The sequence below is a fragment of the Crinia signifera genome, chromosome 6 (assembly GCF_055691185.1).
Source record: "Crinia signifera chromosome 6, ASM5569118v1, whole genome shotgun sequence".
NCBI lineage: Eukaryota > Metazoa > Chordata > Amphibia > Anura > Myobatrachidae > Crinia > Crinia signifera.
Window position 1 is genome coordinate 206,314,386 of NC_139222.1, and position 14,707 is coordinate 206,329,092.

The 14,707-nt window shown below is 39.8% G+C and overlaps 8 non-coding genes across 8 annotated transcripts; all 8 read left to right on the forward strand.

The window, feature by feature from the left end:
* The first annotated feature begins 825 nt into the window (after positions 1-825).
* TRNAL-UAG (transfer RNA leucine (anticodon UAG)) lies at positions 826-907 on the forward strand. The gene has a single exon. It is a non-coding gene; the product is annotated as a tRNA-Leu (tRNA).
* A 907-nt stretch (positions 908-1,814) lies between these two features.
* Positions 1,815-1,896, forward strand: TRNAL-UAG (transfer RNA leucine (anticodon UAG)). The gene has a single exon. It is a non-coding gene; the product is annotated as a tRNA-Leu (tRNA).
* Positions 1,897-6,678: 4,782 nt separating this feature from the next.
* Positions 6,679-6,760, forward strand: TRNAL-AAG (transfer RNA leucine (anticodon AAG)). The gene has a single exon. It is a non-coding gene; the product is annotated as a tRNA-Leu (tRNA).
* A 416-nt stretch (positions 6,761-7,176) lies between these two features.
* On the forward strand, positions 7,177-7,258 carry TRNAL-UAG (transfer RNA leucine (anticodon UAG)). The gene has a single exon. It is a non-coding gene; the product is annotated as a tRNA-Leu (tRNA).
* Positions 7,259-8,167: 909 nt separating this feature from the next.
* On the forward strand, positions 8,168-8,249 carry TRNAL-UAG (transfer RNA leucine (anticodon UAG)). The gene has a single exon. It is a non-coding gene; the product is annotated as a tRNA-Leu (tRNA).
* Positions 8,250-8,974: 725 nt separating this feature from the next.
* Positions 8,975-9,056, forward strand: TRNAL-AAG (transfer RNA leucine (anticodon AAG)). The gene has a single exon. It is a non-coding gene; the product is annotated as a tRNA-Leu (tRNA).
* A 417-nt stretch (positions 9,057-9,473) lies between these two features.
* On the forward strand, positions 9,474-9,555 carry TRNAL-UAG (transfer RNA leucine (anticodon UAG)). The gene has a single exon. It is a non-coding gene; the product is annotated as a tRNA-Leu (tRNA).
* A 736-nt stretch (positions 9,556-10,291) lies between these two features.
* On the forward strand, positions 10,292-10,373 carry TRNAL-AAG (transfer RNA leucine (anticodon AAG)). Its single transcript has one exon. It is a non-coding gene; the product is annotated as a tRNA-Leu (tRNA).
* Positions 10,374-14,707: the final 4,334 nt, after the last annotated feature.

Below are 14,707 nucleotides of genomic sequence, written 5' to 3' on the forward strand. Positions count from 1 at the left end.
ACATTGTTATAACAGCTAATTTCTTTCTTTGCTAACTTCCCAAAGCTGCCATATAAATTTTCCAAAGAAAATGTCAGTAATTGGTTTCAAAGTGGTAAACTCGACTAAAAAGCAAATTAATTAAAAATTAACCATTTCTCATCTAGATTGCATGGCAACCAATATTCTTTTTAAAAAAAGTCTTTTCTCACTTATGTTAAGAGCATCTAAAATGCTTAACATAAAACATATTTTTACGTATTTCTTTAATACAACAACAACATTTTCTGTAATTCTAGTTCTAGATTCCAGACTGTGAGAAACTATGAGTTACCTTTAAGAGTGGTAGCATGGCCGAGCGGTCTAAGGCGCTGGATTTAGGCTCCAGTCTCTTCGGAGGCGTGGGTTCAAATCCCACTTCTGCCATATTTGTTATTGATATATATATATTGTTAGAGGTTGATGTTTTCATTGTTCTATCCACAAGAATGTAATTCAATTAAAAAGTAAGTGTTCATCATCACATTGTTATAACAGCTAATTTCTTTATTTGCTAACTTCCCAAAGCTGCCATATAAATTTTCCAAAGAAAATGTCAGTAATTGGTTTCAAAGTGGTAAACTCGACTAAAATGCAAATTAATTAAAAATTAACCATTTCTCATCAAGATTGCATGGCAACCAATATTCTTTTTAAAAAAAAATCTTTTCTCACTTATGTTAAGAGCATCTAAAATGCTTAACATAAAACATATTTTTACGTATTTCTTTAATACAACAACAACATTTTCTGTAATTCTAGTTCTAGATTCCAGACTGTGAGAAACTATGAGTTACCTTTAAGTGTGGTAGCATGGCCGAGCGGTCTAAGGCGCTGGATTTAGGCTCCAGTCTCTTCGGAGGCATGGGTTCAAATCCCACTGCTGCCATAATTATCTTCCAAAAACAAAATCAGTTATTTTCTCTTAAAGTTCAAATTCTATCTGGTGTATGATAGTTGCTGGGACAATTCAACAACAGAGTTCAAAAAAGTTTATCATATTTACTAGATACTTTTCAAAAATATTTCTAAAGACTGTAGAGACCTAAAAATTAACTTGAAGTGATTACAATTGGATGCATTGGGCATCCTGGCATTCGGGAAGCTGCAAGTCAGGAAACTGATAGCAGAATCCCAAACACTGGTAAAACTACTGATTTTGGAACTCTGTCCTATGTGTAGGGGATGTTATGGTTCAATGGCAGGGGGTGGGGTAATGGTTAGGCACTAAGAAGGGAGGTTAAGAGTTTGAAACTATAGGAGTATGTTTAAGGTTATGATGCAGATAGGAAGGGTCATGGTAAGATACTAAGAGGTTTTGGGGTTAGGCATTGGAAGGAAAAGAATTAAGGATAGGCTGCAGGTATGTTCAGTGTTAGAGTTAGGAGCTCGATGTTGAAAGTTAGAAGGCTTGCCTAGCAAGTGTCAGTATTGTGAGCATTGAGATGTCCCTAATATTGCAATGACCACCAGAAACCCAAGCCCCAGTATCACGTACCTAACCCTAACCATATGTGAATGCTCTAATAAATCTCAATATGTTTTGTCAGTGATTGGTTTCAAAGTGGTAAACTCGACTAAAATGCAAATTAATTAAAAATTAACCATTTCTCATCTAGATTGCATGGCAACCAATATTCTTTTAAAAAAAAATCTTTTCTCACTTATGTTAAGAGCATCTAAAATGCTTAACATAAAACATATTTTTACGTATTTCTTTAATACAACAACAACATTTTCTGTAATTCTAGTTCTAGATTCCAGACTGTGAGAAACTATGAGTTACCTTTAAGTGTGGTAGCATGGCCGAGCGGTCTAAGGCGCTGGATTTAGGCTCCAGTCTCTTCGGAGGCGTGGGTTCAAATCCCGCTGCTGCCATAATTATCTTCCAAAAACAAAATCAGTTATTTTCTCTTAAAGTTCAAATTCTATCTGGTGTATGATAGTTGCTGGGACAATTCAACAACAGAGTTCAAAAACGTTTATCATATTTACTAGATACTTTTCAAAAATATTTCGAAAGACTGTAGAGACATAAAAATTAACTTGAAGTGATTACAATTGGATGCATTGGGCATCCTGGCATTCGGGAAGCTGCAAGTCAGGAAACTGATAGCAGAATCCCAAACACTGGTAAAACGACTGATTTTGGAACTCTGTCCTATGTGTAGGGGATGTTATGGTTCAATGGCAGGTGGTGGGGTAATGGTTAGGCACTAAGAAGGGAGGTTAAGAGTTTGGAACTATGTTTAAGGTTATGATGCAGATAGGAAGGGTCATGGTAAGATACTAAGAGGTTTTGGGGTTAGGCATGGAAGAAAAAGAATTAAGGATAGGCTGCAGGTATGTTCAGTGTTAAAGTTAGGGGCTCGATGTTGAAAGTTAGAAGGCTTACCTAGCAAGTGTCTGAATTGTGAGCATTGAGATGTCCCTAATATTGCAATGACCACCAGAAACACAAGCCCCAGTATCACGTACCTAACCCTAACCATATGTGAATGCTCTAATAAATCTCAATATGTTTTGTTACTTCATATAAAGTGAACAAAACACATTTAAATAATCATTTGATAGATCTTTGAGCCACATGAACACTGCACCCATGAGGTAGCATGGCCGAGCGGTCTAAGGCGCTGGATTAAGGCTCCAGTCTCTTCGGAGGCGTGTGTTCAAATCCCACTGCTGCCATAATTATCTTCCGAAAAAAAAATCATTTATTTTCTCTTAAAGTTCAAATTCTATCTGCTGGGACAATTCAACAACAGAGTTCAAAAAAGTTTATCATATTTACTAGATACTTTTCAAAAATATTTCTAAAGACTGTAAAGACATAAAAATTAACTTGAAGTGATTACAATTGGATGCATTGGGCATCATTGCATTCGGGATGCTGCAAGTCAGGAAACTGATAGCAGAATCCCAAACACTGGTAAAACGACTGATTTTGGAACTCTGTCCTATGTGTAGGGGATGTTATGGTTCAATGGCAGGTGGTGGGGTAATGGTTAGGCACTAAGAAGGGAGGTTAAGAGTTTGAAACTATAGGAGTTTGTTTAAGGTTATGATGCTGATAGGAAGTGTCATGGTAAGATACTAAGAGGTTTTGGGGTTAGGCATTGGAAGGAAAAGAATTAAGGATAGGCTGCAGGTATGTTCAGTGTTAGAGTTAGGAGCTCGATGTTGAAAGTTAGAAGGCTTGCCTAGCAAGTGTCAGTATTGTGAGCATTGAGATGTCCCTAATATTGCAATGACCACCAGAAACCCAAGCACCAGTATCACGTACCTAACCCTAACCATATGTGAATGCTCTAATAAATCTCAATATGTTTTGTTACTTCATATAAAGTGAACAAAACACATTTAAATAATCATTTGATAGATCTTTGAGCCACATGAACACTGCACCCATGAGGTAGCATGGCCGAGCGGTCTAAGGCGCTGGATTAAGGCTCCAGTCTCTTCGGAGGCGTGGGTTCAAATCCTACTGCTGCCATATTTGTTATTGATATATATATTGTTAGAGGTTGATGTTTTCATTGTTCTATCCACAAGAATGTAATTCAATTAAAAAGTAAGTGTTCATCATCACATTGTTATAACAGCTAATTTCTTTCTTTGCTAACTTCCCAAAGCTGCCATATAAATTTTCCAAAGAAAATGTCAGTAATTGGTTTCAAAGTGGTAAACTCGACTAAAATGCAAATTAATTAAAAATTAACCATTTCTCATCTAGATTGCATGGCAACCAATATTCTTTTTAAAAAAAATCTTTTCTCACTTATGTTAAGAGCATCTAAAATGCTTAACATAAAACATATTTTTACGTATTTCTTTAATACAACAACAACATTTTCTGTAATTCTAGTTCTAGATTCCAGACTGTGAGAAACTAGGAGTTACCTTTAAGTGTGGTAGCATGGCCAAGCGGTCTAAAGCACTGAATTTAGGCTCCAGTCTCTTCAGAGCCGTGGGTTCAAATCCCACTGCTGCCATAATTATCTTCCAAAAACAAAATCAGTTATTTTCTCTTAAAGTTCAAATTCTATCTGGTGTATGATAGTTGCTGGGACAATTCAACAACAGAGTTCAAAAAAGTTTATCATATTTAATAGCTACTTTTCAAAAATATTTCTAAAGACTGTAAAGACATAAAAATTAACGGTACTTATGTAGTAACTGGGCTGCCGATTTTGAAATCGGGTCCATCGCATCGCATCGCACCCGACCAAATCGCATGCGATGCGATGCGATGGACCCGATTTTTCCATAGGATTCAATGTTAAAATTGACTGAGTCCATTTTAACATGGAATTCAATGGGAAAAAGGGGTCCTTTTCATACCCCTACTATCCAAGTGGGCATGGAGTTGGATATAAACCTGTGGCGAGCGTAGCGAGCCACCGAGCCCGAAGCGTGGCGAGCGTAGCGAGCCCCGCGAGGGGACACAGAATACCGTCCCCTCGCGGGGCTCGCTTCGCTCGCCACGCTTCGGGCTCGGTGGCTCGCTACGCTCGCCACAGGTTTATATCCAACTCCATGCCCACTTGGATAGTAGGGGTATGAAAAGGACCCCTTTTTCCCATTGAATTTCATGTTAAAATGGACTCAGTCCATTTTAACATTGAATCCTATGGAAAAATCGGGTCATCGCATCGCATCGCATCGTATGCGATGCGATGCGATATCGCATCGCATCGCATCTGATTGTATGCCTTAACTTAAGGCATACAATCAAAAAATCGGCAGCCCAGATACTACATAAGTACCAAATTAACTTGAAGTGATTACAATTGGATGCATTGGGCATCCTGGCATTCGGGAAGCTGCAAGTCAGGAAACTGATAGCAGAATCCCAAACACTGGTAAAACGACTGATTTTGGAACTCTGTTCTATGTGTAGGGGATGTTATGGTTCAATGGCAGGTGGTGGGGTAATGGTTAGGCACTAAGAAGGGAGGTTAAGAGTTTGAAAATATAGGAGTATGTTTAAGGTTAAGATGCTGATAGGAAGGGTCATGGTAAGATACTAAGAGGTTTTGGGGTTAGGCATTGGAAGGAAAAGAATTAAGGATAGGCTGCAGGTATGTTCAGTGTTAGAGTTAGGAGCTCGATGTTGAAAGTTAGAAGGCTTGCCTAGCAAGTGTCAGTATTGTGAGCATTGAGATGTCCCTAATATTGCAATGACCACCAGAAACCCAAGCCCCAGTATCACGTACCTAACCCTAACCATATGTGAATGCTCTAATAAATCTCAATATGTTTTGTTACTTCATATAAAGTGAACAAAACACATTTAAATAATCATTTGATAGATTTTTGAGCCACATGAACACTGCACCCATGAGGTAGCATGGCCGAGCGGTCTAAGTCGCTGGATTAAGGCTCCAGTCTCTTCGGAGGCGTGGGTTCAAATCCCACTGCTGCCATATTTATTATTGATATATATTGTTAGAGGTTGATGTTTTCATTGTTCTATCCACAAGAATGCAATTCAATTAAAAAGTAAGTGTTCATCATCACATTGTTATAACAGCTAATTTCTTTCTTTGCTAACTTCCCAAAGCTGCCATATACATTTTCCAAAGAAAATGTCAGTGATTGGTTTCAAAGTGGTAAACTCGGCTAAAATGCAAATTAATTAAAAATTAACCATTTCTCATCTAGATTGCATGGCAACCAATATTCTTTTTAAAAAAAAATCTTTTCTCACTTATGTTAAGAGCAACTAAAATGCTTAACATAAAACATATTTTTACGTATTTCTTTAATACAACAACAACATTTTCTGTAATTCTAGTTCTAGATTCCAGACTGTGAGAAACTATGAGTTACCTTTAAGTGTGGTAGCATGGCCGAGCGGTCTAAGGCGCTGGATTTAGGCTCCAGTCTCTTTGGAGGCGTGCGTTCAAATCCCACTGCTGCCATAATTATCTTCCAAAAACAAAATCAGTTATTTTCTCTTAAAGTTCAAATTCTATCTGGTGTATGATAGTTGCTGGGACAATTCAACAACAGAGTTCAAAAACGTTTATCATATTTACTAGATACTTTTCAAAAATATTTCTAAAGACTGTAGAGACATAAAAATTAACTTGAAGTGATTACAATTGGATGCATTGGGCATCCTGGCATTCGGGAAGCTGCAAGTCAGGAAACTGATAGCAGAATCCCAAACACTGGTAAAACGACTGATTTTGGAACTCTGTCCTATGTGTAGGGGATGTTATGGTTCAATGGCAGGTGGTGGGGTAATGGTTAGGCACTAAGAAGGGAGGTTAAGAGTTTGGAACTATAGTAGTATGTTTAAGGTTATGATGCAGATAGGAAGGGTCATGGTAAGATACTAAGAGGTTTTGGGGTTAGGCATGGAAGAAAAAGAATTAAGGATAGGCTGCAGGTATGTTCAGTGTTAAAGTTAGGGGCTCGATGTTGAAAGTTAGAAGGCTTACCTAGCAAGTGTCTGAATTGTGAGCATTGAGATGTCCCTAATATTGCAATGACCACCAGAAACACAAGTCCCAGTATCACGTACCTAACCCTAACCATATGTGAATGCTCTAATAAATCTCAATATGTTTTGTTACTTCATATAAAGTGAACAAAACACATTTAAATAATCATTTGATAGATCTTTGAGCCACATGAGCACTGCACCCATGAGGTAGCATGGCCGAGCGGTCTAAGGCGCTGGATTAAGGCTCCAGTCTCTTCGGAGGCGTGGGTTCAAATCCCACTGCTGCCATATTTATTATTGATATATATTGTTAGAGGTTGATGTTTTCATTGTTCTATCCACAAGAATGCAATTCAATTAAAAAGTAAGTGTTCATCATTACATTGTTATAACAGCTAATTTCTTTCTTTGCTAACTTCCCAAAGCTGCCATATACATTTTCCAAAGAAAATGTCAGTGATTGGTTTCAAAGTGGTAAACTCGGCTAAAATGCAAATTAATTAAAAATTAACCATTTCTCATCTAGATTACATGGCAACCAATATTCTTTTTTAAAAAAAATCTTTTCTCACTTATGTTAAGAGCAACTAAAATGCTTAACATAAAACATATTTTTACGTATTTCTTTAATACAACAACAACATTTTCTGTAATTCTAGTTCTAGATTCCAGACTGTGAGAAACTATGAGTTACCTTTAAGTGTGGTAGCATGGCCGAGCGGTCTAAGGCGCTGGATTTAGGCTCCAGTCTCTTCGGAGGCGTGGGTTCAAATCCCACTGCTGCCATAATTATCTTCCAAAAACAAAATCAGTTATTTTCTCTTAAAGTTCAAATTCTATCTGGTGTATGATAGTTTCTGGGACAATACAACAACAGAGTTCAAAAAAGTTTATCATATTTAATAGATACTTTTCAAAAATATTTTTAAAGACTGTAAAGACATAAAAATTAACTTGAAGTGATTACAATTGGATGCATTGGGCATCCTGGCATTCGGGAAGCTGCAAGTCAGGAAACTGATAGCAGAATCCCAAACACTGGTAAAACGACTGATTTTGGAACTCTGTCCTATGTGTAGGGGATGTTATGGTTCAATGGCAGGTGGTGGGGTAATGGTTAGGCACTAAGAAGGAAGGTTAAGAGTTTGAAACTATAGGAGTATGTTTAAGGTTAAGATGCTGATAGGAAGGGTCATGGTAAGATGCTAAGAGGTTTTGGGGTTAGGCATTGGAAGGAAAAGAATTAAGGATAGGCTGCAGGTATGTTCAGTGTTAGAGTTAGGAGCTCGATGTTGAAAGTTAGAAGGCTTGCCTAGCAAGTGTCAGTATTGTGAGCATTGAGATGTCCCTAATATTGCAATGACCACCAGAAACCCAAGCACCAGTATCACATACCTAACCCTAACCATATGTGAATGCTCTAATAAATCTCAATATGTTTTGTCAGTGATTGGTTTCAAAGTGGTAAACTCGACTAAAATGCAAATTAATTAAAAATTAACCATTTCTCATCTAGATTGCATGGCAACCAATATTTTTTTTAAAAAAAATATCTTTTCTCACTTATGTTAAGAGCATCTAAAATGCTTAACATAAAACATATTTTTACGTATTTCTTTAATACAACAACAACATTTTCTGTAATTCTAGTTCTAGATTCCAGACTGTGAGAAACTATGAGTTACCTTTAAGTGTGGTAGCATGGCCGAGCGGTCTAAGGCGCTGGATTTAGGCTCCAGTCTCTTCGGGGGCGTGGGTTCAAATCCCACTGCTGCCATAATTATCTTCCAAAAACAAAATCAGTTATTTTCTCTTAAAGTTCAAATTCTATCTGGTGTATGATAGTTCAACAACAGAGTTCAAAAAAGTTTATCATATTTACTAGATACTTTTCAAAAATATTTCTAAAGACTGTAGAGACATAAAAATTAACTTGAAGTGATTACAATTGGATGCATTGGGCATCCTGGCATTCGGGAAGCTGCAAGTCAGGAAACTGATAGCAGAATCCCAAACACTGGTAAAACTACTGATTTTGGAACTCTGTCCTATGTGTAGGGGATGTTATGGTTCAATGGCAGGGGGTGAGGTAATGGTTAGGCACTAAGAAGGGAGGTTAAGAGTTTGAAACTATAGGAGTATGTTTAAGGTTATGATGCAGATAGGAAGGGTCATGGTAAGATACTAAGAGGTTTTGGGGTTAGGCATTGGAAGGAAAAGAATTAAGGATAGGCTGCAGGTATGTTCAGTGTTAGAGTTAGGAGCTCGATGTTGAAAGTTAGAAGGCTTGCCTAGCAAGTGTCAGTATTGTGAGCATTGAGATGTCCCTAATATTGCAATGACCACCAGAAACCTAAGCCCCAGTATCACGTACCTAACCCTAACCATATGTGAATGCTCTAATAAACCTCAATATGTTTTGTTACTTCATATAAAGTGAACAAAACACATTTAAATAATCATTTGATAGATTTTTGAGCCACATGAACACTGCACCCATGAGGTAGCATGGCCGAGCGGTCTAAGGCGCTGGATTAAGGCTCCAGTCTCTTCGGAGGTGTGGGTTCAAATCCCACTGCTGCCACATTTATTATTGATATATATATTGTTAGAGGTTGATGTTTTCATTGTTCTATCCACAAGAATGCAATTCAATTAAAAAGTAAGTGTTCATCATCACATTGTTATAACAGCTAATTTCTTTCTTTGCTAACTTCCCAAAGCTGCCATATAAATTTTCCAAAGAAAATGTCAGTGATTGGTTTCAAAGTGGTAAACTCGACTAAAATGCAAATTAATTAAAAATTAACCATTTCTCATCTAGATTGCATGGCAACCAATATTCTTTTTAAAAAAAATCTTTTCTCACTTATGTTAAGAGCATCTAAAATGCTTAACATAAAACATATTTTTACGTATTTCTTTAATACAACAACAACATTTTCTGTAATTCTAGTTCTAGATTCCAGACTGTGAGAAACTATGAGTTACCTTTAAGTGTGGTAGCATGGCCGAGTGGTCTAAGGCGCTGGATTTAGGCTCCAGTCTCTTCGGAGGCGTGGGTTCAAATCCCACTGCTGCCATAATTATCTTCCAAAAACAAAATCAGTTATTTTCTCTTAAAGTTCAAATTCTATCTGGTGTATGATAGTTGCTGGGACAATTCAACAACAGAGTTCAAAAACATTTATCATATTTACTAGATACTTTTCAAAAATATTTCTAAAGACTGTAGAGACATAAAAATTAACTTGAAGTGATTACAATTAGATGCATTGGGCATCCTGGCATTCGGGAAGCTGCAAGTCAGGAAACTGATAGCAGAATCCCAAACACTGGTAAAACGACTGATTTTGGAACTCTGTCCTATGTGTAGGGGATGTTATGGTTCAATGGCAGGTGGTGGGGTAATGGTTAGGCACTAAGAAGGGAGGTTAAGAGTTTGGAACTATAGTAGTATGTTTAAGGTTATGATGCAGATAGGAAGGGTCATGGTAAGATACTAAGAGGTTTTGGGGTTAGGCATGGAAGAAAAAGAATTAAGGATAGGCTGCAGGTATGTTCAGTGTTAAAGTTAGGGGCTCGATGTTGAAAGTTAGAAGGCTTACCTAGCAAGTGTCTGAATTGTGAGCATTGAGATGTCCCTAATATTGCAATGACCACCAGAAACACAAGCCCCAGTATCACGTACCTAACCCTAACCATATGTGAATGCTCTAATAAATCTTAATATGTTTTGTTACTTCATATAAAGTGAACAAAACACATTTAAATAATCATTTGATAGATCTTTGAGCCACATGAACACTGCACCCATGAGGTAGCATGGCCGAGCGGTCTAAGGCGCTGGATTAAGGCTCCAGTCTCTTCGGAGGCGTGGGTTCAAATCCCACTGCTGCCATATTTATTATTGATATATATTGTTAGAGGTTGATGTTTTCATTGTTCTATCCACAAGAATGCAATTCAATTAAAAAGTAAGTGTTCATCATCACATTGTTATAACAGCTAATTTCTTTCTTTGCTAACTTCCCAAAGCTGCCATATACATTTTCCAAAGAAAATGTCAGTGATTGGTTTCAAAGTGGTAAACTCGACTAAAATGCAAATTAATTAAAAATTAACCATTTCTCATCTAGATTGCATGGCAACCAATATTCTTTTTAAAAAAAAATCTTTTCTCACTTATGTTAAGAGCAACTAAAATGCTTAACATAAAACATATTTTTACGTATTTCTTTAATACAACAACAACATTTTCTGTAATTCTAGTTCTAGATTCCAGACTGTGAGAAACTATGAGTTACCTTTAAGTGTGGTAGCATGGCCGAGCGGTCTAAGGCGCTGGATTTAGGCTCCAGTCTCTTCGGAGGCGTGGGTTTAAATCCAAAAACAAAATCAGTTATTTTCTCTTAAAGTTCAAATTCTATCTGGTGTATGATAGTTGCTGGGACAATTCAACAACAGAGTTCAAAAAAGTTTATCATATTTAATAGATACTTTTCAAAAATATTTCTAAAGACTGTAAAGACATAAAAATTAACTTGAAGTGATTACAATTGGATGCATTGGGCATCCTGGCATTCGGGAAGCTGCAAGTCAGGAAACTGATAGCAGAATCCCAAACACTGGTAAAACGACTGATTTTGGAACTCTGTCCTATGTGTAGGGGATGTTATGGTTCAATGGCAGGTGGTGGGGTAATGGTTAGGCACTAAGAAGGGAGGTTAAGGGTGGGCTGATTGGGGGCGGGGTCACGACGGCGCGCACGTAGAGGAGGTGGCTGAGGCTCCCCTGATGGCGCCACGCTAGATGCAATGCCGCTGATTCCTCCCCTGACTCTACCCTAGTTTACCCCTCTGATTGTGGTGCAAAACACCCTTGCCTGCTGTTTTTTGATCCCCGACCGGGACCCTCGGATTAGACCGGGCGCCGCTGTCTGTGGAGAGCTCGCGGGGTTGCGTGTTGGTGTGCCCCAGTACCTCCGGCTGAGCGGCGCTGGGAGCCGGCGGAAGGCACGTTACAAGTCCGGGTGACTGCTTCCGCCTCGAGTCTGGCCGGGCGGGGACCTTCGGCGCTACACGCCGGCACAGCGGTGGGGGAAGCTTGATGCTGCGCTGCTCTGAAGTCCTGATACAGCTGCATGCTGACCTGACCTGACATGGAGGGGAGCCCAACATCAGATATTACATCCCGCCCGGTAGATCTGTTGATCCACTGAAGCCCTTGTTGAAACTTTGCCCTTGTAACGCGGACCCCGGAGGTGCAATATGAATGTGTGGGTAGAAGTGCATACTGTGTGACTCTGAACTGCTGCACTCCCCAGTCCATTGCAAAGATTTGCCGCAGAGAGAACTACCTGGGTGACCTTCATCTGACTATAGCTCTTCCCTGCTGTGTTCCTTGGTCTGGGTAAGTCCACACACACATAAAGGACTATTGGTTGTTTAACTATTGCTGCCTGTGATTTTCATCAGTCTCAGGGCAGGCAGGATAGCAATTAAGGAGAACTCCCTTTTGAATATTTTATCTTTTTTTTGGGCACTGCACTCTATAGGATCAAATTTTGGCGGACTGCTATCAACTGGTAACCATTCATATTTTATACCTAATGAACAGGTGTATGTGTGTGTGGTGAAGAATTTATTTCTGTGGACCCCACCCTGATTGCTATAGTACCTCACTGACGGCGCTAACTACCCAGAGCTTGAGTTTACGCTGAAAAAGTGCCATAAAACTTGAAACTTCAGCCTCTAAACTTGAAAAGTTTGCACGCACCCAGCCCAAAAATTCAAATGACTCCCGTGAAACTACTCCCCAGTCCACCCCGGTTAAGGCTGGGAGCACCCCTCAGGTACAGCCGGAGGTGACTCTTCAGCAATTACTTGAGGCGATTAACTCTAGTGAATCTCGGCTCTCTGAGCAACTCAATAAAGTCCAATCTGATATCACGCTGCTGCGTGATGATGCGCAGAAACTCCGCGACAGGGTCTCTGAGGCCGAGGTACGAATCTCCAATGTGGAGGATGCGCTGCGCCCAATACAGGGCCAGGTTAAATCCTTGGCGGGCAAAGTTGCGGCAATGCAGGACAAAATGTCCGATATGGAAGGGCGGCTGCGCCGTAATAACATTCGCCTTGTCGGCTTTGATGAGAAGGTGGAGGCCAACTCCCCTGAGAAATTTATTGAAGAATGGCTGAGGCAATCTCTGGGGAAAGAGGCCCTTTCCCCTTTTTTCTCAATTGAAAGGGCTCATAGGATACCATCCAGACCCCCAATACCTGGTGCCCCTGCACGGACTCTCATTGCCAAGGTACTACACTTTAAAGACCGCGATGACATCCTCCGGCTGGCGAGGTCATCAGGCGGCCTAATGCATAACGGGAAGAAAATTTCCCTTTTCCCGGATCTTCCTTATGCAGTACAAAAAGAACGGGCGGCTTTTAATGGAATCAAAGCGAGATTGAGAGAGCTGAAGATTTCTTACTCAATGTTTTATCCTTCTAAACTAAGGATTGTCCATCAAAACGATACTTTGTTTTTTTCTTCTCCTTCTGACGCAGCCGGCTGGCTGGATAAGTCTTATCCATCGGCCAGACAATTATCAACCTGAAGCTTGCAGGCCCAGATACTGTGATTTGGATATCTACCAGCAGTTTTTTTTTTTTTTTTTTTTAGGATCGTTCATAAAATGACATTATGTATTCCTTTTTTTCCCTTTAATGCAGCTTTTGGGCTGGTCAAGTATTATCTGTCTACTAGACAATTATCAAATGATAGCTTGCGGTCAGGATATAGTAGACACTGGCATACAACTGTAGTTCTTTTATGTTTTTGTTGTGTTTGTTCTCTCTTGGTTTGCTTTTTTTTTTTTTTTTTCTCTCCTGGAATTTATGATGGTCATTTAATGTTCATCTTGTTTAAAAATGCTGGTTAACACTTGTATTAGTGGCCTCACGGGTCTATTGGAGGGGGGTTGGGGGGGGTCTCGGGGTAGGGTTGTTTATTGATGATTTACTAGCGTGGGGCCAAAGGGGGGGGATCGGCCAGCCGTAGGGGTGTGTGACCAACAAGTAATAAGCCCTCGGGCGATTTTGTTTGGGTTAGGTGGGCTGTGGTGGGGGGAGATACAGGTATGCCGCTGGGTATCGGTCATACAGGGTGGGGGGTGGCTGGTTGGGTTATGTTATATGTGGTGTGTTTTTGTCCTAACTGCATGCAATTATATCTGTTAGTGAAAACTGGGTCACGCATCCTATACACCCTCGGCCTTGGTGCCTGTGGAAATGGTCCTGGGGAACAATGCTGTCTTATCTCTTTAATAAGGTATGATTCGCATATTGACCTGGAATGTGCGCGGGTTAAATGATAGGGTGAAGAGATCCTTGGTGCTGAAGCAGTGCAAAACCCTTGAGGCCGATATTATTTGTCTCCAAGAGACGCATATGTTTGGTGACAGAATTCAAGCACTGTCTAGACCTTGGATGGGTTCCTCCTATCATTCGGTATTCTCCTCCTCCTCCAGGGGGGTTTCGATTCTCATTAGAAAGAATATTGTTTTTGATCTTATAGAATATAAAATCGACAATAGGGGGCGATTTGTGTTCCTGGATGGGAAGATAAATGCCATCCGCTACTGTATAATGGCTGTATATATTCCACCCCCCTTTTCTTTTGAGGTGCTTAGGACGGCGATAGAGTTTGCATCTGCCCGACCGGACAGTTATATAATCTATTTGGGGGACTTTAATTCTGTAATGAAGCCGACTATTGATAGATGGAATAACCGGGGAGACATACCTGTTGGGCATACCAGCTTAGCGGAATTTATTGAAGCTATCGGTTGGAGGGATGTATGGAGAGAGCGACATCCTAATACAAAACAATACTCGTACTATTCCCAGACGTATGGTTCTTTCTCACGTATTGATTTGATCCTTGCCTCTAGGAACTTGCTGCAAAATGTATCTAACATCGAGTATAAGTCCCGCGGGATCTCAGATCACTCCCCGGTGGTTATGCAAGTGTCCACCGAAATCCAGGAGGGCTATAAATATTGGAGACTCCATCCTTCCTGGCTCCCTCAGTTTAGTAATAAAGAGATCGGGAGTGAGGTGATTGACGAGTTCTTCAGAGTCAATTTAGATTCTGCTAGCCCGCTCACGGTATGGGATACGTTTAAGGCAGTCCTGAGAGGCAATATGATCAAAAAAATCTCAGCACTTAAACGAGAAA